The sequence below is a fragment of the Phascolarctos cinereus genome, unplaced genomic scaffold (genome assembly GCF_003287225.1).
Source record: "Phascolarctos cinereus isolate Bilbo 61053 unplaced genomic scaffold, phaCin_HiC Scaffold_3;HRSCAF=262, whole genome shotgun sequence".
NCBI classification, from domain to species: domain Eukaryota; kingdom Metazoa; phylum Chordata; class Mammalia; order Diprotodontia; family Phascolarctidae; genus Phascolarctos; species Phascolarctos cinereus.
In genome coordinates this window covers 116327846-116355684 of record NW_027555736.1, presented here as the reverse complement: position 1 = coordinate 116355684, position 27839 = coordinate 116327846, and the positions used below count along the sequence as shown (strand labels likewise).

At 35.3% G+C, this 27839-nt stretch overlaps 1 protein-coding gene across 4 annotated transcripts in view; it reads left to right on the top strand.

Annotated features, from left to right (window-relative positions):
* The window catches only part of ZFAND6 (zinc finger AN1-type containing 6), a 97376-nt gene that overhangs the window by 2398 nt on the left and 67139 nt on the right, over positions 1 to 27839 (top strand). The window contains exon 2 of one of the 4 annotated variants that reach the window (XM_078151116.1): positions 23873 to 23919. The gene's annotated coding sequence lies outside the window, so the exon portion shown is untranslated. Of the gene's footprint in view, positions 1 to 728; positions 874 to 3142; positions 3194 to 23872; positions 23920 to 27839 lie in introns of those variants that run through there. The other 3 variants (XM_078151117.1, XM_078151118.1, XM_020965817.2) reach the window with 3 other exon arrangements.

Here is a 27839-nt window from a genome sequence, read left to right as displayed (position 1 = left end):
TCTGTTCCACCCTTATTTTTCTACCACATGGGGGTTGAGGGGGGAATGATAGTGGAAAATTGCTCAAATTCATAAAGATAACATGTACGTGTAAAATAACCCACTTTTGTCTTTGATTAAACCAAATAACATAAAAGTAGAGAGAAGACTTTTAACTTATAATTTTTGAAAGGAAAGAAATCCCGGGAGTACACTTGTAACATTATGTTTTTTAACTTTTAAAAAACTTTTTTAAACATCCCATATCCCCTTGCAGGTTCATTCAAGAAGTGATTTGCCATAATGTTATAAATAATGTAGAAAATTAATTTTATATCCTTTTTCTCTTAAGCCTGATACTGTTTGTGGGCAGTGGAGGTGGTTCTTCAGCTTTGTTTTTATTAATGAACTCATTGAGAGAGCTTTTTTTTTGTAAAGTGTCTCCTTTCCATAATTACCCTTCCTAGTAATGATTTTTTTGGTTCCAACATGATGATCTAGTAAGGTCTGTCTAGGCTCTCTTGTGATTCTGAATAATTTTAAGAAGTGTTTTTGGCAGACCTGTGTCTTCTGGGAAGTGGATTCTTTAGAAAAATCTGAGTGACTTTAAGTCTCTTCTTCAGCCATAGAAATTGTACAAAAGTTCTCTTTGCTCCATTTATAAATTAAAGTACTTTAAATTTAGTGTTATCAATATATTTGCTCCTATTTTTCTTGTTAGGATCTTGATCAGCAGAAAAACTGGATGTGGCTTATTCTCAGATTCTTTCTAAAATGATCATATGGGAAAACCTCTTGGATATACGGGGTGAAATATGCATTCTTAGGATGTGAAAATTTTGTTCTTCCGGAGATAACGTCACATCAGATTGGAGACCTGATTTCCTTGTTCTGGTAAATGTCTTCCACATTGTTGGTTAGTGGTTTGTTTACTAATAATGGATTTCTTCGTGTGTTCCCATTTAGTTTTCCCTGCAGCTTTCTAAATTGACCTTTCTGAAGGAGATTTCCATACTGGGATAATCAGCTTTTTATGCCTGGGAGAACTTTTGGCGTACAAAGCATTTTTCTTTCTTTCTTTTTTTTTTTAGAAAAATAAATATTTGGATTTTTATTTTATGAAATTGAGTTTATCTTTATTGAATTTGATGTCCTACTTTTCTTTAGTCTTTGTTTTCTAACTACTGGTTGCAGGTGTGTTGATGACATCCTGGTTGTGCAGGATTGCTGAATTGTAACCTATATCTTATGTTGCTTGTGTCTGTTTCATACCAATAATTAACTTTTGTGGGTGAAGGCTTGTGGTCAGATCAAAGGTTGTTTTGTTGTGTAACTGCAGCTATTTGCTTCCAATTTCATGCCTACCAAATTTGGTGTTTTAAAATCTTCTTGTGACCTCTAAAATTGACTAGTCACATACACACACTATACCACATCTGCTGTATTAGTTTTCTGTTTATTGCTTCTGTTGTGTACCTGCTACTTTGGTGGCTTTACTTTTTTCCAAGAACAAATGGGAAGTTAGGGGAGGAAGAAAACCTGATGAACTTTACTGTTGTAGTGCTGTGCATTCAAAGCACTGAGTTCTTGCAAAGCATCTTGGGACTAGAACTCTGTGAATTAGCTCTTTCAATTTGTACACTTAAACAGCATAATAGATTATGCAGCTGTCTGGGCTTCTTGGGTTTAGCTTTTTTCGCCTTTTATTGCCTCATGTTTGATCCTTAGAGACAAATATGTGAATTTAATTTAATTTTTTAAAAAAGGCCGTCACTTCATATTCAAAGCACCTTTTATGTGTTTCTTTAAAATTTCATACTATCACAAAAGAATTGTCTTGCAATGGCATGATTACAGGAATCATGTATATAATTTAGTTCCTTGAACCATTAAAAAGAATGTTTGGTGAACTGTTAAGTAGCAATCATTGAAAACTTTATAAGACAATTTTCAACATTGATAAATTATATAAAATTTTAAAACTTACTCTAAAGACTCTTTGTTGACAAGCCCATTTAGCAATATTTTCTGAGTGTAATTCCTTTAGCTGTCTTTAGGACCCAGAGATATATAGTACCTTAAAGGAGGAATTTTTGAAAGGACTAAAAACTTTCTATTGATCAGACAAAAAAAATAAACTTGGTTACTTAGGTTATTAGGAACTCGGTCTTTGTTTACAGTAGATGCAGTAACTTTAGATAGAATAACTTTATAAAAATGACATATAATGTCAGGCAGACTTCTTAAGGTATAATATGGAACTACTGTTACTCTCTATAACATTTTCTTCTGCAATTGAAAAAAATGCAGTTGAAAACCTTATGATAATTTTGTGATATTGTTGGCAAACTTGTCAAAAAATGTTAAGAGATATCCCAGAAACAAATTTTTAGTACCTTATGATGAATGATAATTACAAGTTTTAGCGGATCTTCAGGATGACTTTCTGCACAGTGGAAACCGATTTAAGGGTATCCAAATTAGTTAAAAGGCATGAACGCTAAGAATGTTGCTGAATCATTTCCGAAGTTAGTAGACTGAAACTAGTTGAAACTTTTCAAAATAGCATAACCTACCTGTTATTCACCACCATTTCAAGTGAGCATCATCAGTTTTTAATTTCAAGTTAGTATCTTATTTGTGTGATATTAATTCTCCCTTTTAAAAGTTCTGACAGCAAGAATTGATGGGGGAAGGGGAAGGTACATCTTAATTTTTAGACAAAGTGAAATCCAGTGAAATCACAGTTAAAAAAAAAAAAACTAACCTCTTTTCCAGGGCTGATTCCAGCCACAGTTAAAGCATTGTATTCTGAATGGTTTGATAGCATGAAGTTGCATCAAGTAAGTTTTCGGTCCTGCATGATCTTAATTGATAGGCCATGCAGTTTTATTTTCTGAATAGGTAGAAAACAAATTCGATAGGTTGGAGGATACTGAACACTCATTACAGACTGTTTCTTTAAGGAGGCAGCTTTTTCAGGGTGTTTTAACATGCTTAACCTAACCTGCTAGCTGGGAAAAGTTCTTTAAAATAATGGATATTAGCCTTAACCAATCAAAACGAAGAATTTGTTAAAAGAGGTGGAGATCTGACTCTTCAGCCACTAACCTCAAGGAAGGCGGGGTTTGGTGTTCAGGGTTGGTTGCTTTGGAGTACTGCTTCAAGTGAAGTTAATCTGAGGTGAAGCAAACAGAAAATTGGGGAGGTTTTGGTAGGATTTTTGTTCTCATCTCATAATGTTCCTCTGTTTCACACTCGTGCACCTTTAGGTTTCTGTGTATGCCAGATTTTGCCATTGTTTTTTTTCCATTGTTAGCTGAACACTAGAATTAAGCAGGGAAGCAGAACAAAAGGGCTGTTTGGACAGGAAATAGGGTGCAGAGAATCCAACTTGACTTTCTGTGACGATTTAATTTGGTGTAGTGTCTGTCTTTTATTTAAAACTAGACCCCCTCCATATGAGAATCTTGTCGTGTATTGCTTATGTGAAGAATAATTCTTGAATAAAAAATGAGAACTTTAGGAGGTCTGCTTGATTTTTAAAAATGCTAATTTTTTGAAGAGATTAAGTAGCTGAATGAGTATCGAATAGGTTCTACCTGAAAGTATTGAGATATTGTAGTTGCATTTGTATTCTAACATCATCTTTAACTTTTAATTACATGTAAATACTAAAATGGGAAATTTAGATTTTAAAAAATATATACGTGGTATAATTTGATCGTCTTGAAAAGGGTCATTTATTTCCTTTTGAACAAAAGCGAAGCGAAACAAAACTGCTTTCACCTTGATTCATTTAAACATCTTTATTTCTTTGAAAGGTAGAGATTGAAACGGAATTTTTTTTAAGCCTTGCAAGCATATGATTCAAACTTGAGTTACATTTCAAAAAACATTTTTATTAGGAAATGATACAGTAGTCTTTTATTTAAAAATTATAGTATGTTTTGGTTATTTGGCATTTCTTTGTTAAAGGAAAAAAAATTTTTTTTAAAAGATTGTTGCTGCATTACAACTGTGAATCCAGGGGCCTATTTACTTTAAAAAGAATGGCTCCCTTGCTTTTAAAGTAACACCTACCCAGGGGGCTTAAATTCTTAAGTAGTTTGCGGACTCAGATTTGTTAAGGTACCTCAGTAAAATTTCACTGCTTTTAAAACTTTTAATTTGGAAGTTAGAAATTGAATATTTTGGGGGATATAAAAAGAATTAGGAAGACTGAATTAAGTGTGAGACTACTTTGACTGGATTTGTTTTCTGTAGTTAATGCTCTTGGTCTAAAGTTCCCTTTCTGTGTTTTTAAATAGTTTTCTTGCCATGTCCACCTGAAGGAAACTGAGAAAATACTTTCTGAAAACCAAGAAACATCTCCACTATACATTTTTCAGTAGTAGTAGGTCATTTATACTTAAATTAACTTTGCTTTTATTTAGGCCTTATCTTTGTATGCTTTTAAATATAGAACTATTTAGGACTTTAAGATATTTTTATTCTAAGTAACTGGAAGTATCACTAAAGGAGTCTAAAGAAGCAGTGTCAGTAACCTTCCATTTGTTTATCTAACAATCCACTCTACATATTATAGTTCTCATGTAGCTACTGGGAGTGTTTTTTATATGGACTTCAAGAACAGCCAAAATAATGTTTAGTTTAAGTAAATGATAATATTAGGTCTAGGTTTAAAAGTGATATCAGTACCCTTCAGTGTTTTATTGGTTTTAAGGACCCTGGCTTACCCTTAATTGTATATACTATATATAGACAAGTAGTATATATCTCTTTGCCTTTAATAGCATTCTTTGTTTCCTGATGACTTGCTGATTATATGTATTTATCACTACTAGACTTTCTGTGCTAAATGAGCTAGACTAGAAACAATTTGGATTCTTAGTCTAGACGCTTAATATTGATTCTTCTTCCGACCCTGTCCCCCCACACCCCCAAAGCAAAATGCAAAACAAATGTAAGTAGTATTTTTAAAATGCTAGTTTTACCAGTGAAGGTCCAGTGATACAATATTTGTGAATAGGAATTAATTATCCTTAAGCCAAATATTTTATTAAAACATTCTAATCCATTTTGTAAGTCAAATACTATAACTAGTCATTCTGAAAAGATTATTAATTAGTTGCAATAATTCTCACTTTATACTACTTGCAGCTTTTAGACTTCATAGTAGTGATTGTGTATTTTGTATTTGATGGTTTTATAGGTGGAAATTTTTTCTGTCACGACTGAAAAGTTCTATTTTCCTCAATATTTGAACTTAAGTTCAATTTTTATACCAGAGGATAGAAATTTAGCTTTCATTATTGAAAATGTTACTCAGTCATTTTTACTTAGTGAACTAATTTCTTTGAGGATCTGTTGTACACTTGTATTTTAAGTTGTTTCTTAATGTGTAAGAATATGAGTACTTTCTACCTTTTTATGAATAGAATGGTTAATTGACTTTTCATTTGAATAACTGAATCCAAATTTTGATTTAGTCTTTTACCTATCATATGAAATATTTACCTCATTCAAAATTTATGAGAAAATGAATTTGATTTTCATTGATTTTCATTTCTTTAACTTTTAGACAGGATTATTTTATAGCTCTTTACAGTTTGTTTTGTATATGGAATCCCGAGTAAGGACTGCCAACTTTCTCTTACACTATAGGAAAATCCAAATTGGTGATTCTTGGTCAGTCTCTTCAGATTACCTGGTTACAGTCTCTTGTAGACATATTGTACAAAATAAAGGTTTATGGTTGAGTCTGGAAGCAAAATATGAATAATTTTGTTTTCTTAGGGAAGAGGTCTTAGGAATAAGACTCTAAAAGTTTCTTAGTTTTTTTATGGATGTCAGATGTATTTATTAGTAACTTTTTTGATGCTTTTTAAATGAATGGATCAAGGAACATAAGTAACCTTTTAATAGTGCCAGTTTCATATTAGGTGCTTAATAAGTGCTAGGTGACCAGTGTATGAGATGAATATTTGTCACTTTTTATAATCCTGTAGATATGGCATGCAGTATGGAATTAGAGATTTAGAGCTGAAAGAGAACGAAGAGGTTTTAGAGTCTAACTGCCTCATTTTACAGTTGAAGAAACTGAGGCATAGAAAGGGGAAATTGATGTGTCGTAAGGATAGATAGCTAATTAGTGCCTTGACTAAAAATCTGAACTCGGGTCTTCTTGGCTCCCAAGTCCAGTGGCCCCATGCAATACAGTATAGTTTGCTATCCTAAAGTCCTTTACTGACTAGGAATTGAACCCAGGAGTTAATAAGTAGGGAAAGCACAGAATCCTAACCAGTAGACCATGGGGAAAAGAATCACAAATTACTAGTATATTTTCTTCCTATTTCCTACTGACAATCATTTTGGAGGCCAGCCATCGCTTTGGATTGTGACTATCATAATTCAGGATTTAAAAAAATAGCTATTATATTATTATGTTACAAAGTAGTCATGTAGGTTGCCTTTCCTGTTTGTATTCTCTGTGAGAGCCGGTAAATGGTTTAGTATAGGTAACTTTTGTTCCTAATTCTTGAGAAGTGTATATACCCAAACCTGTTTTTGAATGAATCTGTGTTTTCCTATATTCTAACCATTAAAAACGAACTGAAAGAAATATTTATATCTGAGGTACAGAGGGAGCTAGGGGACGGTGGAAGAGCAGTTGGAAGAAGTAGTCAACCCCTATTAATACTTGGTTAAAAAATTAGCTTAAAGCTACCTCATTATGATGTGATTTTTCAGGTATCATTAACCTTTGGCATGCACTGAAAAGTGTCATATAAGCAGGTAGCTGGCATGAGGAATAGAATCCTGGTGAGGATTAAATGATATACCATGTAAGAGCACTTTGAAAACATTAATTGGCTATATATATTCTATTACTACTTTTACTAGTACTACTATTATGACTACTACTGTTACTACTGCTGCTGTTCCTAGCACTAGTACTACTACTAGCACTGGGCTTTGAAGTCTTTTTGAGTCCAAGAACCGGGTTCAAATCTCTTATTCTCATTTGACCCTCAGTTTCCTTATTTGTAAGGGTTCAAGTCTCTTATTCTTATTTGACCCTCAGTTTCCTTATTTGTAAAATGAGGATAAGAATGTTTGTACTACCTTTCGGTTAGTAGTGATTTGATTCAAATGATATAAAGTGTTAGGTATAAGGGCTAAAAAAATCTAAGCTATTATTACTTTTTTTTTTAAGGCAATTGGGGTTAAGTGACTTGCCCAGGGTCACACAGCTAGTAAGTGTCAAGTGTTTGGTCTGAGGCGGGATTTGAACTCAGGCACTCCTGATTTCAGGACTGGTGCTCTATCCTCTGTGCCACCTCAGTGCCCCTATTATTACTTCTTTTAAGGCTGCATTGAATGTTGCTTCCTTAAAGCCCCTAAATGGTTCCAAAGGTACTTTTGACACTTTTGAAATGTTATAAAAAGCATGTTTTTCTGTTTGTTTTGGAATTAACAGCTACTCTGTTACCTATTTAAGTGACTGAGTCCCAAGACTGAAATGGTGTAAAAAGAGATTAGGCAAAAGTGTAAAAGCAGTTTATGCAAGTCCCTCTACTGTTTGAAATACTAATAATGTCTTGGAATTCACACCTAGTCACTTCTACTTTCAGGTATGGGGCTATATACCTCAGAGATATTTTGGGTTGGGTTTCTAAAGCAGGTCACAAATTTTTTGATTTCCCATTGCATATAAAAGTTATGTTTACGGTATACTATTGTGTATCAAGGGTATAATAGTATTATGTCTAAGAAACCCATGTATGTACCTTAATTAAAAATACTTTATTGCTAAAAAAAAATGCTAATCATCATCTGAGCCTTCAGTGAAGTCATCTCTTTGTTAAGGGAAGGTCTTACTGGCTGTTGAAGATAGTGACAATTTCTTAAAATAAGACAGCAGTGAACTTTGCTTCATTGATTGACTCTTTCTTTTATTTTTAGAGGTATTAATTGGCCTAATTCGGTATTGTTGTGCTTCAGGGAATAGGGAGACCTGAGGAGAGGGGGAAGAGAGAAGGAACTGGAGGTCAGTGGAGCAATCAGAACAACACACATTTATAGATTGTTTGCCATCTTATATTGGGTTTATGGCACCCCAAAAGCTAGTAACATCAAAGATCACTGATCACAGATCACCATAACAGACATAATAATAATGAAAAAGTTTTAAATATTGCTAGAATTACCAAAATGTGACACAGACACTGTGTGAGCACATGCTTTTGGAAAAAGGGCACTGATACACTTGCTTGGCACAGGGTTGCCATAAACCTTCAATTTGTAAAAAATGTAATATCTTTGAAGCACAGTAAATCGAAGTACAACAAAATGAGGTATGCCTCAATAAGAAGTATCCACCTGTGAATGAATACAGCATCTTTGAAAGTAAATTGAGGGTAGCTTTTAAATAGCTTAACCCAGTTACTTTCCCTTGCCCCCAGCCTTCAACCTAATTTAGACTTTCTTATGCCATCCCAATCTCCCCTCCCTCCCCTTCCTCTAGTGCAAAGTACAGTACCACATCTTATGCAAAGTGACTCATAGGATGAGAAGTATGATTCTGTAAACTTCTGGATGGAGACTTATAAATGAAACTGAATGTCCTTGCTGTCCTCTAAAAACACAATTGCTTGTAGATGTGAAAACTCAACTTTTCTCACTATGCCAAATCCCTGAGAAAAGTTTGAATGGACTAACCTCAAAATTAGAAGTTTGGGTAAACCCTTGACAGTTTATTTTCAAAAAGGTTTTAAATCTTTGCCCAAAGCTTTGAGATTATAGGCATTTTAGCCCTGTTTAGACTTGCTTTTTAAAGACATAAAGCCCTAACCTGCTCTTCAGCATTTGTGTAAAAGGCATTTTGGTAAGTGCTGAGGATACAAAAATGTAAGCATAACTAGTTCTTGCCTCTAGGAGAAAGAAATACAATATGGTGGGAGGAGGGAATAATACATATTAAAAAATAACATGTGAGGTAAGTTATGGTAAAGACAAAGGAATTTATACACAGTGGATCCCTGCAGGCTCCATAATATGACTGTGAAAACCACAAATTAACATTGTGTTGTATTGTATTTTTATTTATTTTGTTAAACTTTTCTGCATTATATTTTAATCTGGTTCAGGCCACACCAGGAAGTTTTGTAAACCCTGAATAGGACACTGATCTAGACAGCTTGCCATTTGGAAGTAAGGAAGAGTCATATCCCTTTTTATGGGAAAAGAGAAGGTGTGGGAGGCTAGAAATTATAAGGGGTTGAATGGAGTTAAAGTAGATAAACATACACATGCGGAACACTGCTCATCTCATACTTCTGAAACTTTTTTTTTTCCTTAGGCAGTTGGGGTTAAGCCCAGGGTCACACAGCTGGTAAGTGTCAAGTGTTTGATCTGAGGCTGGAGTTCAAACTGGGTCAAAGGATTGCAATTTAATAACATTTGGGGCATAGTTCCAAATTGCTTTCTTGAATGGCTGGACCAATTCACAACTCCACCAACAGTGTGTTAACATACCCATTTGCTCACAGCCCCTACGATGTTAGTCATTTTCCTTTTTTTGTCAGCTTCGTTCATTTGATCAGTGTGTGGTAGAGTCTGAGTTGTTTTAATAGGCATTTATTTCTGGAATAATGATTAAGAGCATATTTATATGGCTTTTGATAGATTAGATTTCTTCCTCTGAAAACTGGCCTTTGATAATGGTTTTTAGAAATTTTTGCTTCTGAAAAATAAAGAAAATGCAAATGAGCAGTTCTTTTATAGCTTTAAGTGTCTGTTTCAATTAATAAAAATTAACAGATTTTCTAAATGATTGGGAAGAAATCAATACTTTGAGAATAGAATATGTCACAGAACATCTTTATTCAATGAAAATCACTTTTCATATGGAAGAATTATTTAGATCCTGTTGATTCTACATCTGCCATACTAATAATTTTTCTTTTCTTCAACTCATACTACATCTACTCTGGTTTAGACTCTTGTAGCCTTTCCTCGGACTATTAAAATGACTTTCTAGTAGCTATTGTTGCCTCTAGTGTCTGTTCACCCATGACATGCTTGCCCAAGTAATCTTCCTGATGTACTGTTCTGTTGAAGTAAGTTTTTCTTAAAAAATGTATGGTGATTCCCCATTGCCTACCAAATAAAATACAGATTTCTTAGCTTTAACATTCAAAGCTCTCCACAGGCTAGTTCTAACTTCTTTCTTTTTGTATTCCATCTAAATTAAACCAGTCTCTATTCTCTGTTCTCTTATCCCCCTCTCATCTCACCCTTCTCCCTCTGTTATCACTAGAATTGGTTCCTCTTCCTTCTCCCTCATACCTTGTCAGTGCCTAATTTGAGCTTTATTCTCTCTATGAAGCCTTGTATGATTTACTTCCCTAAGTTGGAAAAGTCATATCTTTCCTCTAGTTTGTTTCTGGGACTCTCCTCTTCACTAGGTAAGTGCAGTAATAGAGTGCTGTGCTGGAATGTGACATCAGATAATAATTGTGTGACCTTGGGTAAGTCATTTAAGCTTTGTTTCAGTTTCTCTAATTGTAAAATGGGAACAATAATAGCACTTTCCTCCCATAGTTGTTTTGAGGATCAAATGAGATATTTGTAAAGCACTCAGCATAGTGCCTGGCACATAGTAGGTATTGGTACAAATGCTGGCTATTATAATTTTCATTGTTATTATTCATATTCACCTTATGTTTTCTTTTTTTTATTGCCAAGTTCAAATTTATTTCGAGTAATAGTTCTTTTTTAAAAAATCTTATTATTTTGATTTATCAATAATCACTTCCATATGCTTTTTTTGTTTTGTTTTGTTTTTTTGACTTGCCCAGGGTTACACAGCTAGTAAGTGTTATGTGTCTGAGGCTGGATTTGAACCCAGGTCCTCCTGAATCCAGGACCAGTGCTCTAACCACTGCACCACCTAGCTGCCCCCCCATATGCTTTTGAGTTTAAAATTTTTCTCCTCCTTCCTCCTCACCACCCTCCCCAAGACGACGCACAGTCTTATATAGGCTATACATTTACATTCTATTAAACATATTTTCACATTAGTGATATTTCAAGTAAAAATTAAAACAATAGGAAGAACCATCAGATAGAGGAAACAAAACTCAACAGAAGAGGAAAAAAAAATAGCAATTCAACTTCCATAGTTCTTTCTTTGGATTTGTATGGCATTTTCCATCACGAGGCCTCTGGAGATGTCTTAGATCCTTGTAATACTGAGAAGGGTTAAATCTATCAACATTAGTCATCACACAAGGTGGCTGTTACTGTGTACAATGTTCTCCTGGTTCTGCTCACTTCGCTCAGCATCAGACCATACGGGTCTTTCAAGGTTTTTCTGAAGTCAGCCTGTTCATCATTTGTTATAGCACAATAGTATTCCATTACATTCATATACCACAACTTGCTTAGCCATTCCTCAATTGATGGGCATCCTCTCAATTTCCAATTCTTTGCCACCACAAAAAGAGCTGCTATGAATATTTTTGTATATGTGGGTCCTTTTCCCATTTGTATGATCTCTTTGGGATATAGCCCTAGAAGTGCTATTGCTGGGTCAAAGGGTATGCACATTTTTACAGCCCTTTGGGCATAGTTCCAGATTGTTCTCCAAAATTCACCTTACATTTTCTACCTCATGTTGTCATATATCTTGTTGAATGTACTACCCCCATCTATTTCTTCCCTTTCATAGCTAAAGTACTAAAAAAAAAGCTGCAAGTGATTGTTGCCTATATTTCTTCAATTCTCTATCTTTTACAATTTGACTTTTTATCAGCAAAAATTTGTTAAGGGCTTACTGTGTACCAACCACTGTGCTAAATGCTATAGGTATAATGACAAAAGTGAAATAGTCTGTGCCCCCAAAGAGCTTATATCCTTATGAAGGAAACAATATGTACATATATAAATATGAAAATAATATATACAAAATGAATCGAAGATAGTTTGTGGATGGGGAGTACATGAACCTTTGAGGGGATCAGGAGAACATCAAAATATTGTGTATTTTATGCAGCTTTGACTTTTCAAAGTGAAATCACTATTAATTTGAGGATCTCGTACATTAATATGTTTCAGTACTTGGTTTAAAATAACCACTAAATATGCTATCTTTATTTTTATATCTCCTTTAATTTCCAATATGTCTCTTTCCTTTCCTCAGGCATTCTTATTTATCTTTTATTTTGTTAAATATTTCCCAATATGTGTAAAAAAAATTAACAGTAATTTTAAAAAATTTTGAGTTCCAAATTCTTCCCCTCTTTCTGTCCCCTTCTCCCTTCCAAGCAGTTTGATTTCAGTTATACATGTGAAGCCATAGAAAACATGTTTCCATATTAGTCATGTTGCAAAAGGAAACAACAAAATAAAACGGTAAAATAAAGGAAGTAAAAAAAGTGGTTCAGTCTGCATTCAGAGTTCATCATGTCTCTGGAAGTAGATAGCATTTTTCATTATGGGTTCCTTGGAATTTCTTGCTCAGAGTAGCTAAGCTTTTTGTATTTGATCCATTATAATATTGTTATAATTGTGTACAATGTTCTGGTTCTGCTTACTTCACTTTGCATGAGTTCATATAAGTCTGAGGTTTCTTGTAGTACAGTAGTATTCCATCACAGTCACATACCAGGACATGTTCAGACATTCCCCAATTGATAGACAGCTCCTCAAATTTCCAATTCTATGCACTAGAAAAAGAGCTGCTAGAAAAATTTTTGTACACATATATCATTTCCCCTTTTCTTTCATTTCTTTGGGATACAGATCTAGTAGTGATGTTGCTGGGTCTAAATGTATGCACAGTTTGCTAGCCCTTTGGACATAGTTCCAAATTGTTCTCGAGAGTGGTTGGACTAGTTCACAACCCCAGCAAGGTATCTCCTTTAGTATTTGTCATTTTCCTTTTGTGTTACTTTAATCAGTCTCATAGATACGAGGTGGTATCTCAGGGTTGTCTTAATTTGCATTTCTCTAATCAGTAGTGATTTACAGCATTTTTTTCACATGACTATTGGTAACTTTGATTTCTTCTGCAAACTTCCTGTTAATGTCCCTTGACCATTTATCAGTTGGGGAAGTGGCTGATGTTTTTGTCAACTTGTCTCAGTTCCCTGTATATTTGAGAAACAAAGCCCTCAGCAGAACAACTTGTAAAATTACTTTCCCAGTTTCCTGTTTTACTTCTGTCTTTGGCTGCATTAGTTTTGTTTGTGCAGAAGCTTTTTAATTTCATGTAATCGGAATTATTTGTTATACTGTCTGTGAACCTCTCTACCGTTTTATTTAGTCACACAGTCTTCTGTTAGATCTGACAAGTAAAATTTACATGCTCCCCTAATTTGCTTATGGTATCACCCCTTCTTTCTTTCTTTTTTTTTTTTAAGGCAATTGGGATTAAGTGACTTGCCCAGAGTCACACAGCTAGTATGTGTCAAGTGTTTGATCCGAGGCCAGGTTTGAACTCAGGTCCTCCTGATTCAGAGCCGGTGCTCTATCCACTGCGCCACCTAGCTGCCCCTGTCACCCCTTATTTGTAAATATATATATATATATATATATTATATATATATTATATATATATATATATATATATATATATATATATATATATTCATATACAGTGTGAGATGTTGGTCTATACCTAGTTTCTGCCAAATTGCTTTCCAGTTTTCCTAGCAATTTTTGTTAAATAGTGAGTTCTTACCCTGAAACCTTGGCTCTTTGGGTTTAAAAAAGACCCAATAGATTTCTATGGTCATTAACTACTGTGTACTTAATCTGTTCCACTGATCTACCACTCTGTTTCTTAGCCAATGTCAAATTGTTTTGATAATTACTGCTTTGTAGTATAATCTGAAATCTGGAACTGCTGCTAAGCTGCCTTCTTTAATCTCTTTTTTTTTCTTTTCATTGATTACCTTGATATTCTTAACCTTCTTGTTCTTCCAGATGAATTTTGTTAAATTTTTTTAGCTCTAATTATTAATTGAGATTAAGATTTTTTAATAGGAAAAAATTCATTCAGAAATAAATTCTCACAGCTTCTTAATACAGTCAGTCTTTGAAAGACCTTACTGACCTTGCCCACAAATCTGCCCCACTTAGATCATCTTATTTAGGTGGAATTCTTATTCCACCCAACTAGAAGAACCTTATTAAGAAAAACCTAATCTAGTTGAATTCTGGCCCATCTTGTTCTACTCTGGCTTAGGTGGGGCTAGATCCTTTGTTTAGATTGCCTGAGGCTGGGGTGGTCTTCAAGTGTAAGTGACCTCCTAATCAAAGTCACTGGTCCCCAGCCTCTCATTAGAATAGGTCCACTTATCATTGTAATATTCATTCTTATTAAATTTTTAACCCATCAGAGTTGATTGCTGCCTGTTGGGAACATCCACTCTTCCTAAGGTATATATATATGTGAGAGTGAAGGGGCTTCCAGGAGAGATTTACTAGAGACAACCAGATAGCTATCCTTTTATTAGTAAAATTATTAATTACCCAGAAACTAATTCTCTCAAACTTTTTATTTGTTACAGCTCTATAAAAATAATTCTTTGGTAGTTTGGTATGGCATTAAATAACTAAATTAACTTAGGTGGAATTGTTATTTGTATCATATTGGCTCTGCCAACTCATGAGCAGTGGATGTTTTTAGAATTGTTTAGATCTATCTTTATTTGTATGAGAAGTCTTTTGTAATTGTATTCATGTAATACCTGGTTTCGTCTAGGTAGAGTCCCCAAGTATTTTATATTATTTTAAATGGAATTTCTCTATCTCGTTTTGCTGGATTTTGTTGGTAATATATAGGGATGGGTTTATTTTATATCCTGCAACTTTGCTAAAATTGTTAATTGTTTCAACTAGTTTATCGATTCTCTAGAGTGCTCTAAGTATGCCATCATGTTTTCTGCATAGAGTGGTTGTTTTGTTTTGTCATTGCCTATTTTTATTCTTTCAATTTCTTTTTTCTTGTCATTGCTATAAAATAGCATTTGTAGTACAATACTGAATAATAGTGGTGGTAATGGATATCCTTGCTTCATTCCTGATCTTATTGAGAAGGCTTCAAGTTTATCCTCATTATAGTTTGTTTTTTAGTTAGATACTACTTATCCTTTTAAGAGGTTCCATTGATTCTTATGCTTTCTAATGGTTTTAATAGGAATGGGTGTTGTATTTTGTCAAAGGCTATTTTTGTGTCTATTGAAACAATCATAATTTTTGTTGTAATTGTTATTGATATGGTCAGTTATGCTGATAGTTTTCCTAATAGTCAACCAATCCTGTATTCCTAGTATAAATCCCACCTGGCATAATGTATTATCTTTATGGTTTATTGCTGTTATCTGTTGGTGTTTTATTTAAAATATGTGCCTTGATATATAAGAAATTGGTCAATAGTTTTCTTCTGTTTTTGCTCTCCCTGGTTTAGGTATCAAAATCACTCATGTCATGATGAATTTGGTAGGCTCTTTCCTTTATTATTTTTTCGAATAGTTTATATAGTATTGAGATTAATTGTTCTGTAAATGTTTGGTAGAATTCACTTGTGAAACCATCTAATCCTGGGAATTTTTTTCTTGGGGAATTCATTGATGACATATTCAATTTCTTTTTTTGAGATAGGATTATTTAAGTATTCGATTTCATCTTCTGTTAATCTGGGCAGTTTACATTTTTGTAAATATTCACCTACTTCATTTAGATTGCCTTACTGGCATATAATTGGACAAAATTAATTGTTTTAATTTCATCTTCATTGGTGATGAATTCACCTTTTTCATTTTTGATGCTAGTGATTTGGTTTTCTTCTTTTAAAAAATCAAATTGATGTTTTATCTGTTTTTTTGATTTTTTTTCCTCCGTAAAACTGTCTCCTAGTTTTATTTACTCAATTTGGTTTTTTTGTTTGTGGGGTTTTTTTTTTGGTAACTTTTATGTTTACTTATCTCTTGATTTTCAGGATCTCGGGATTGGGGAATTTTAAAAAATGAACAAATTAAAATTTTTTCTATTTTTTTCCTTTTGTTTTATTGTTTTTTGGTGTTTCATAGTATGTTTCGTAGTCATTAGCTTCCACTTAACCAGTTCTAATTTGTAAGGGATTATTTTCTTCAGTGAGCTTTTGTACCTCTTTCTGTTTGGTCAATTCTACTTTTTAAGGAGTTTTTTATAATTTTTTTTGTGCCTCTTTTACACAGATTTAAATTGTCTTTTCATAATTTTTTTCCTTTGGTCAGGTTCTTTTTTTGTTTGCTCATTTTCCTACCTCTTGATTTGTAACTTTATTTCAGTATTGAGGGCAAAGGGGCTCTGTCTCAAGCTTCAAATGTTTTCCACACTGCTGTTTTCAGACCTAGTTTTGGGGGTTTGGAAGTTTTTGGTGCTTCCAAGGTGGTGTAATATTTGGAAGAGGTGTGGTCATTGTTGTCTTTGTTTGAACTCTGGTCCTTCTTACCCAGGAAGGGCCCCTGATCCCTTAGGTTTGATACTGTTCCTCAGGCTTCCACTGCCTCTTCACTGAAAATACTCTTCTTTGCCCTTGAACTATGATCCCTCAGTGGATATTGGCAGTGGAGTTGACAAATAGTTGACCCTTGGGACTTCTCCCTGGACCGGGGGCGGGGTGGGGGGGTTGGAGAACCTGAGGCTTCCCTGCCACTTCTGGCCTTCTAGGTGCTTGGGTGCTGTATTTTCACTTTTATTAAGGGAATTTGTTCTGTGAAATGTGGATTCAGTCAAAGGGCCGCTGGTTACCTATCCCTGTCCTAGACCATAAATGTTCTTCCCTGCCTGGAGGTGATGTAGACAGTGGAGTTGCCAAACAGCATCTGGTCCTGGGTCTAGTGCTGGCACAGAGGATACTCTGTAATCTCTTTCTGTTCAGTTGCCAGTTACCCATACCGTCTCTGGTTTGAGATCTTTCAGAACCTGCTGCTGATTCTTTTACCATCATCTAGTCCCACCACTGCTGTTTCATCTACATGGACTCCAAGCTAGCCTCTTTCCTCATATCGCAGATCTCTCTGATCTCCTATGTTGTCTTGGGCAGCAAGACTATCTTACTCTGACCTTTTGTTGGCTCTGCTACTTCAGAATTCGATTTGAGGAGTTATTTTAAAGTTTTTGGAAAGGAATGTCGGAAGAGCTCAACTGAGTGCTTCTTTATACTGCTATCTTGATTCCTCTCCCCCTCCCCCTTCCCATTCTCATTTATTTATATAACCAACCTGTCAACCAAGTCACATATTAGGTGCAATACTGTATACCCATGGGGATACCCCCATACACACACATTTTTTGCTAAGAGAGAGAAGTACATTTTTATGGTTAGTTGGGCTGTGATTGGGCATTAAAATTATACTGTGCTTTGTTTTGCTCTCAGTTTTTCCATTTGCATTGTTGTAGTAATTGTGTATATATTCATGCTTTGTTTTGCACCATATCATATGTTTTGCAGCTAAGTGGCCTAGTGGATAAGAGTGCTGAACTTGTAGTCAGGAAGATCTGGTTTCAAATCCTCACTCGGACACTTACTGGCCTTATAACTCTTGACAAGTCACTTTAATTTGGGCCTCAGTTTTCTCATCTGTAAAATGGAGCTAATAATAGCTAAATCTCAGGGTTGTTGTGAGGCTCAAATAAGATGCCAAGCATCTTGAAAAGCTCAAAAAACTATAAATGCTACTTTTTTAAATAATATTTTCCCCCTGCTTTTCTGAATTCTTCATAATCATCATTTCTTACAGTATAATAATATGTCACTATGTTTGGATGGTATACTAAATCTGTGATTTAATTTGGGTAGTATATTTTTTATTGCAGTAGCTTAGGTGTGAACATTAACTGTCTTTCCAGATTTTTAGGTAATTTCTTTTTTTACAGTGTGTATTTGTAACTATATCTTCATAGGTCTTAAGTCTGACTCTGTTGATCAAATACGAAATATTTTATGCATTTTTTTAGTTATTTTGAATGGGGCATACCTTTTTATTATTTCATAAAATAAAAAGAAATTCCTTTACCTTTACTAAGAAAAATGTTGATTTTTTTTTCCTTTGAGGTCAATCATCTTTTGAAGTACTTTGATTCAAAGCTAACATATTTTACAGTAATATGTAAATGACTTATGCTGTCCCCCATATTGTCACATTTTTGCCCCCCCCAAAATATTATTGAGGGCAGTGAGGTGGCACAGTGGATAGAGCTCTGGCCTTAGAGTCAGGAGGACCTGAGTTCAAATCCAGCCTCAGATACTGGACACTTAGTAACTAGCTGTGTGACCCTGGGCAAGTCACTTAACCCTGATTGCCTCACCAAAAAAAAAAAAACCAAAACCAACCGTTATTGGACTGTTGTTGTAAAGTTGATTTTCCTCATAATTTGAAATACGGTATAATAACATTTTGCTTTTTTCTCAGTTAAGCAATTATGAATCAAATCATTCAGTGTATCTACATTGCTTTTAGACCAGTGCTTTGTTTTCACATCCCTTTAACTCTGTCAGTACAGAATCCATTATGATTTATCATCATTCTGTCAATGTGATTTTGTTTTTTAAGGCAGTTGGGGTTAAGAGACTTGCCCAGGGTCACACAGCTTAGTGTCAAGTGTTTGATCTGAGGCCAGATTTGAACTTGGGTCCTCCTGACTTCAGGGCCTGTGCTATATCCACTGCACCACCTAGCTGCCCCATGTCAATGTGATTTTTGAAAAAAAAAAATCTGTTTTAAGTTTCAGGTTTACCTCCCTCTACTTTACCCATTGAGAAGGCAAAAATACAGAATTCATTACAAATATGAAGTCATGCAAAACAGATTTCCATATTAACAGTCTTCCAGAGATAAGAAAGAAAGAAAAAGATACACTCCAGTTTTACTTTAAGTCCATCAGTTCTCTTTTTGAAGGTGGATAGCATGTTTTATCTTGAATCTTGGAATTTTGATGTATTTTTACATTTGCTTACGCTATCACCCTTCTTGTCTAAATAAGTACCCATTTTGAGCTTATCTTTGTATACAGTGTGAAATGTTGGTCTTACCAACCTTACCTCAGACTGCTTGCCAATTTTTCCAGTAATTTTGTCAGATAGCAAGTTTTTGCCCCAGTAGCTGGGATCTTTGGCTTTATCAAGCACTAACTGAGTTGTGGTCATTAGCTTTTGTATATTATGTACTTAATCTGTTCTGTTGATCAACTGATTCTTGATTGATCTGAAATTCCATTAATCTTTTTTCTTAATACCAAATTGTTTTTGATAATTTATAGCTTTGTAGTATAGTTTACAATATGGTTCTGTTAGGACTTTTTCCTTCTAATTTTTTTTTTGTTACTTTGCTATTCTTGAACTTTTCCCCCTCCAGATGAATTTTGTATTTTTTCCTAGCTATGGCAGTGAATAAGTAAAATTAGTTAGTATTGTCGTTTTTATAATATTGACTCGGGTCTGTATGTGAGCAATTACTATTTCTCCCAGTTATTTAGATTTGTTTTTATTTGTATGAAGTGTTTTGTAATTGTGTTCGTATAATTCCTGTATGTGTTTTAGCAGTTAGACTCCCAAGTATTTTATATTGACTATAATTATTTTAAATGGATTCAGTGTGTTTTTTTAAAATGTCAATTGTATTGAAAATTTATCCTAATGTAGCAGTGCTATATTAAACTGCAAAATAACAAATTTTTCTTTAACAGCATAGCATGCTATATCTGTAGTTTTCTGTACTTGTGCACAATAGGAAGATTTCGGTTTCTCAGTTAATGGATCACATAGTCTTCAGACATGTGGAGGAATGATTTCTCAACCTATTTGAAAATGGAACCATTTGAAACTTTCACATGATGTATGTGCTAAGCTTTGTTTCAGCTCTTAAGAAAGCTGAAGGTAATGTTTCTCTCTGATGAGGCCTTTCATGCTTACACATTTTCTAAGTGACCATATATGATTGAGTCTTTTTGCCGTCAAAGACGTATCTTTGAAAGAGTTTTGTTAAAAGTATTTAATTTTCTCTGTAAATACTCACCTTGTTAACCTGCTTGTACACTGTCAAGATATTAGTCATTCGTGACACTCTGTCCTACTTCTCCTACTTTCTTCTGATCCTTCCTGCTCAGGAATTTTTGATAGATCATCTTAGATGTTATGCTCACTAATTGTGGGTATATGCCTGAAGCTTTATCCTTTCCCTTTTGTTTCTCTGTGCTCTCTTGGGAATACTATCATTTGTATGGCCCCCAGTTCTGTTTCTGAGTGCCAGTCTTTCATTGCCAATTGCCTTTTGGACATTTCAAACTAGATGTCTTACGGATAACACCAACAAGATTCTGCCCCAAACAATTCATCGCCACATTGGCCTCATTTCATCACCATTTTCCAGTCATTAAATCTTGACATTAAGACTCCCACAATACCCCTTCCTATCTGACCCCTTCACAGTAAACCAGCTTAGTTCAGACCTTCACCACCTCTTGCCTGCACTATTGCAATTGCCTCCTAAATGGTTTCCCTTTTTCAAGTCTTTGCCTATTCCAGTCCATCCTCCACACCATTTCCAAAGCAATTTTCATTAAGTTCAGGTTGACTATATCACCTTCCTGTTTAATCAACTACACTATATCCCTATTGTATAGTCTCTAGGATGAAGCATGAACTTTTCTGTTTGGCATTTAAAGCCTTTTGCAACCTGTTCACAATCAATTTTTCCAGCCATACTGGCTTTCTTACTGTTTCTTATTTACTCACAGACTTGACTTCACCTCTCCTTTTGTGCCTTTGCATTAATTTTGTTTCTCATACCTGGCATATACTTCCTTCTCATCTGCACCTCATAGAATCACTGTTTTTTTTTTCCAAGTCAAGTACCGCCTTCTAATGAAACCCTTATGTGTTATTCCCTCTCCTTTGTATTTATTCGTGTGTACATGATATATACTTTTACTTTCTCCTCTACTACAATGTAAGCTTCTTGAGAACAGGGATTATTTCCTTTTGGTTTTGTTTCCAGTGCCTAGAGCATAGTAGGCACTTAATAGATGCTTGCTGATAGGTTTTATGCTAAATGCTTTTAAAGTGTATAAAGCAGACCTACCATGTGTTTCTTCTCCATCAGTACCAGTACTTGTGAATCGTAGTTGTAAGTATAGTGGATTATATTTCCTAGATTTGAGCTTCTTACTTTTTTTTTTGTCTTGTATTTCTGCTGGTTTAACCCATCATTAATATCTTTGCTTCTTAGTTACAGCTGTTCTAGTGGATTTTCTCTTCATACTGGTTTTGTATTTGCCTCTCACAAAAGATTATTATCTATCTTTAGAAAATTTAAAAAAATAACGGTTTAACTTATTAAATTTCAAACATAACTATAACAGAAAATTATAATACTTGATACTTCTACAGAAAGATTAATTTTGAGTTGATGCTTTATGTTCCAGGCAGCAAGCAGCACTCAGAACACTGATTGATGGCATATGCATATACCTACCAACTAAGATTTTACTTTGTTTGCGTGTGCCATTCAGTTGTTAGGCTGGATTCTCAGTCAATGAGAGCAAGTTCAGATGTTTGACCAATCTTTGTTGATTTTGACCTTTGTTTTCTTTGGGGGAAAAAAAACCAATTTTTTTGGAAGTTGTCCTTGAAAATTGCCAGTCGTTTTGGCTATTGCTTCTTATACATCCGGATCATAGTTTGGAAAACTCTGGGTTAAGATAGTTAGAAATGGGTTGCTAGAGATTACTAAGGCCTACCTACTGTTATCAGAGTGATGGTATGAAAATTATAGTATAGCTTAATACACTTTTTGCTAGGATGTATATGCAGTTTTTATATAGATAATTGGGAATTCAATGCCAGGCAAAATGTCTCCATGTTAAATTGGTCTTCCTCTAATCCCATGTAATGTGTATTGGGGAAAACTTTTGGAGGATTGGAGAAGAGGAAAAGGTGAACTTGTTTATAGTCAGTGAGAAAATAGTTTCTACAGTACTGGTACTTTGTTCGTCTTTACTCTTAGAGTAAGAGTAGATGAAAAGGAATTTAGTGAGGTTGAAAGCACCATGGAATATGGGCAACAAGAAATAATTGTACCCCAGGGTTCTTCTAAGTTATTAGCAACAGCTGAGTATCTTTTTAAATAATCCCTTGAGGTCTAATTATTTTATAGCATCCATAGTTGTCTCAATTAAGCAAAATTGAGAGTGAGGGGTGTCATCTTCATAAAAACTTAGTACTTAATTGAAGAACACTCATGTTTGAAATTCTTCTCTGTTCTTGTCAAAACTTCGGCAAATTTTGAGCCATTCAGGCTAATCCATTCATGATTTTATCATTATTTAATCTCTGAAGATAAACCTTTTATTTGTTTCAAATGTTTAATGAAGAAAAATGAACCATCTGCCCTTCCCTCTGCCCTTCCCTGCTCACCAGATTCCAGGACAGCCCAGAACCCATTTATTGGCATTTGAAAGCTCTTTAGGTGCTTCAGAAATGGCCTGAAGTATGGGGGCAGCTAGGTGGCACAGTAGATAGAGCACCAGCCCTGGATTCAGGAGGACCTGAGTTCAAATCTGCCCTCAGACCAAATACTTGACACTTACTAGCTGTGTGACCCTGGGCAAGTCACTTAACCCCAATTGCCCAAAAATAAATTTAAAAAAAATTTAAAAAGAAATGGCCTGAAGTAGGGAAGCCTAAGCTGCTAGGGAAAGATTTTCTGGAGAACATATGGGGAAAGGGAAGGGAAATAAATAAGCATTTAGATAGCAGTGCCTGTCATAGTAGGCATTAAGCGCTTTCCAGATATTGTCTCATTTGATCCTCAGAACAGCTCTTTGAGATAGGTGCAGGAAGAATGTATGAAAAGAAAAGAAAGGCTGGAGACAAATTATAGAGAATTTTAAATACCCAAGGGACAGGGTAAAGAAACACAAACACTCAGATACACTGGTAGATGTGTAAATTAGTCTAATTTCTTTATAACTGTTTGGGAAACCAATTTGGAAATATGTTAGACCATTAAACTTTGACTCAAGAGATCCCCTTGCTAAGTATGTACTTCAAAGAAGTTTAAAATGTATTAAAAAAAAAAAGGACCCACAAACACCAAAATGTTCATTTTAGCACTTTTTGTGGTAGTAAAGAACTGGGGCCAAGATAGATACCCTTCAGATGTTATGGTACACAAATGAAAAGGCATATCACTTCACTATAAGAAACAGTTAATATATAGAATTCAGGAAGGCATGGAAACTGATTCAGAGTAAAATAAACAGAGCCAGTAGAACAATTCATAGAATGAATGAAAAGGCATTAAGTACTTACTGTGTGTCAAGCACCCTACTCAGTGAGACAACACAAATAGAAAAAGTGAGCCCTTTGAGAGCAAGACTCGATTTTGGGGGAAACAACATCTAAAAAACAGTTCAGTTGTAGAGCAGATGAAAAGTTCTATATGTCCTTAAAGGTTCATCAGTACAATCAAACTCAAATAGAAATGGGCCACTGAATGGTACTAGGGCTGCATATTGGCTTACAAACTGCAGTTGATATTAGGAATATTCTGTTATTGTTCTTATTTTGTTAAATGTTTCCCAATTACATTTTAATCTTGGCATTTGATACTTCTGATCTATTTCACTAGAAGAAATAGAATCATTGACTCTCATTTCATTCAAGCCATATGAGCCTTTAAACAGCAATGGAAAAGGACACTCAAGTGGTGGCAGATCCTTCTATTTTGCCCCTATGGGTTCTGGGCTCTCCTGGGTCCTGGTGAGTAGAGAAAGGAGGATCTTCTCACTACTTGATTATAGTGACCAAGCTTGGCCCTTCCTCCTTCTTTTTCAGGTATTTGAGACTGTCGATGTGGGAAACTGCATATGCTGTCAGACTTGGTGATGTATTAGTTTTGTTGAACTACTTTTTCTTCTTTTTTTGTTACATGGGATAGCTCACTGGATAGGGCAGGGATGTATTGAGAAATGAAAGTGATAATAGAAAAAAAGACAATTTTTTAAAAGAAACATTTCCAAAAAGGACAAACAGGAATTAATATTTCATTCTAAACAAAATGAGGAGGAGAATTCTTGATGGAGGGAGAGGCTATATGCAAGGATGCTATTGCAGGAGCATAGGTTTGATAAAGATCATGAAGGTCTAGCCCTGAGTTGTAGGTGTTAGAGAGAAAGGGGAGGGTGGAAGAAATGTTGAGATGAAATCAACAAAACATGGCAAATTATATATAAGGCAAGTTGGTAAGAATGAAGAGTTGAGAATGAACTTGCCTCAAGATGGTTGAATGAGTGGAGGGAAAACTGTTCAGCTTTATTGCAGTTAATCCAATAATATTTTCTTAAAAAGCGCCTCACAGAAAAATGATCAACAACTCTTAAATAGAAAATATATTGTGTTTTGCTAGGCCAGGCTAGAGCTAAGAGAAGGTCAGAAGCCTGTGGGCACTAGGGATGAGGTCCAGATAAAACAGCCCAGCCCCAAAGCATAGCTCATTAGGAGCCTTCCATTTTGGGGATTAGAGAGAGGGGGATGAATAGCAAGCCAGAGACACCTAGAGCCTAAAGCTATTACAAGGAGATATAGTTTAGTCAAAGGTTTCTGGAGCTGTGTCACCCTGACTAGAAGCCTGTGGGGATGGGAAGGGAATATCATGCCACGTTATCATAGTCAATCTCACATGCACTGCCTCAGTAATTAGGCTCCTAGTTCCCTTTATATCACTTTGTGAGTCACCAGTAACCTGAAGGAAACCCCAAAATAGTAACTTCCATGAACATCATAACCAAAATCTGGAGCTTTCAGGTTAAGGGAGTCCTGGGAGGTAGGTACTATTATTATCCTCATTTTTCCATTGATATTGAGGCAGACAGATTGAGTGGGCCAGTCGGCCCAGGGTGACACAGCTAGTAATGCCCAGAGTCGGTCAAACAACTAGGAAGTGTCTGAAGCTGGATTTGAACTCAAGTATTTCAGACTCTGGACCTAGCAGTCTGTCTACTTTGCTGCTTAGCTACCTACCTACCTATATACAGTGGACCTTTAATGAAATAGGGGATTTTGAAATATCCCAGATGAAAAGACCATTCCTGAGTAGATACTTTGAAATGCAAGAGAAACATAGAAGGGTAAATACGTTTGAACAGTTAGAAAGAATTCCAGATGGTCAAGTGTTTATATTCTAGTAAGGAGAGGGAAAACATTGAGAGCCCTGATATTTTCTCAAGCATCATAAAAGAAGTCGGTAAGTCTGAGGAAATGGGAGTAGTTTAGTTACATTTTGATGATCTTAAGAGAAAAAAGGAAACCCTAGGGAAGAAAGAAAGGAAGGAGGGAGAGGGTGGAACTTACTTCATGTAATTTAAGTGTGGGAGGAGATGATCCAAATATGGAGGAAAGGGTACCTGGTGGGGGAACAGGTAAATTGGACAGAGTTGAACACACACAGAATTTAGTGTGGAAATATATTAAATTCAGCAGGGAATTGAAAGAGAGAGTATTAAGAAGTAGTGTATTTTGAGGGAATGATTAGTCATAAGCAAAACAAACTCCTCTCTTTGGAGGACGGATCTTGAAGGGGAGAATAAGAGGATGGAAAGAAAGGGTAAGAACCTGTCAAAGACTAGTAGAGCAGAAGCAAATTGGATAAACTATAGATCAGTAGTGTTGAGCACACTCCTCAAAACCTTTGTAAAGAGGGAGTTGGGAAGCAGAAAGAGGGGAAAAGATAATAAAAAAGTATGGAGGAAATTATGCGCTTAAGGCAGTGAAGCTGAATGGGATGAATCAGGCCATAAAATGGAGGGGGAAAGTAGGATGGATTAGAAAGCAGAATCCAGCATTTTTTGTTGTTGTTTATACGAAATTATAGGATTGTAGTTTTTGGGCTGGAAAAGATAGTAGAGGCCATTGAGTCTAATCCTTTTTTTGCAAATGAAACACTTGAAAACACAAAGATTCACACAGTTAAAATAAAGCATTTCAAATAACGTTTGGAAAAAAAGATAGGAGTCATGATTTCTGACAAGGCAACAATAAAAATAGACTGGATTAAAAGATAAATGGGGAAAACGCATCATATTTAAAGGGTAACCTAGGCAATAAATAAATTAATGTCAAAACATGCATTGAATAGAGTAACATCTAAATTCTTAAAGGAAAACTATTTACAAGAAGAAAATCAATTATAATAGTGGGGGGAATCTCAGGGTACCTTACAGTGTACCTCAGAGACAGATAAATATAACAGCCACCACCCCAAACCTGAAGAAGACAAAGATCTGAACAGAAAGTGTAGGTTTGATGGCTCTTTAGTGATAACTAAATGGGGACAAAAACCAGTATATACATTTTCTTCATTTTTGCATGATGCTTTTCTAAAGAGTTAAAGATAACTTGTAGGTTGTGACTCTTGGTGACTAGAAGATGAGTGGTATCTTCAACAGAAATGGAGAAATCAGAAGGTGTAGGTTTAAGGGGTCTTCTCTTTGGATGGTATGTTGAGTTTGGGCTGTCTGAGATTTCTTTACATAAAGTTCTCATCATCTCCCAAAAATACTCCCTTAAGATGTGGCAGATTGGAGATCATTCTTAGAAATTAGGACAAAAATAAAAGGGATGGTCGCTAATAGCTGACATTACTGAAAAATAACATGTTTTTGCAGCTATCAAAAATTAAAGCAATATTTCCTAAATTTCTAAGTAGGAGTTTTCCTGAATTTTAAAGTAAGAAATTGCCATTTTTCACTTAACTCCCTGTTACTAATATGTTTGTTGTCCTCAGAAGACTTGGAGGGGGAAATATGTTAGAATTTATCTTGTTTGTCTGTGAAGGGATCCCCTGAACTTGGTTTTTTGAGTTGCCATATTTTCCAGAAACTCTGGACCCAGAGCTTGTAGGAGACCCTGAATGTGTCAAGGATGAAGCTCCCTTTGAGCTGACATAATTTTTTTGTTACACCCCAAGCTCGACTCCCTGTGTATGCTTAGGAGGCAAGATAGGCGCTAGCTAGTCTGTGCCAGGCTAGCATAATGCTTGTGCAGCTGGGTTCCTTTGCAAATAAACAGACCCTCCTATCTTCATAGTCTAGAAGTTCCTGAGGAAAAAGAATGAGGCTTTTGCCATTACCTTTCACCACTGTGGGGAGTGATCTTGTCTTTTTTTTGCACCCTTGATGCACCATCCCCCGTCCTATGTCACATCCCTTCCTGGTATCCTCCTCCTCCCTTTGTCCTGCTGTAATAAAAATGTAGACTTCTGCAATGACTGGGAACCCTTTGGGTTCCACATGCATGTTCATTTCTCTTGTAATAAAGCTGGTTTTTGCATAAGTCTAGGGACGTTGTGATTGCTTGTTGACATTTCCTAATTCTCCATCTAGGGGATTCCCCCTTATATCTTGGATTTGTTTGGAATTTTGAGATTATACTGTCCAGTTTTTTGATTGGCAAGCCAACCTAGAACTCCCTTGAATAACTCTGGGCTTTACTTTTTTCATCTGTAAGAGAAATTTGGACTAGATGAATTACTAGAATTGAGGTTATCAGGAAGACCTAAGCTCAGATTGTATGTTGCTAGGCAGGTCACTTAACTTTGCTTTGCCTCAATTTCCTTATGTATAATATTAGGGGAGGTGGATTCGATGGCCTTTCAGGTCCCTTTTAACTAAAAACTCTGTGCTCTCTAATGTATTTTCTGCTTCTAAATCCTTAAAGTTGAGTTTACCCCGTGAGACCTAGGGTGCTCATTGATCTTGAGGTGTGGCTCATATGTTTGGATACTTGATGGTTAAATTTCTTTATA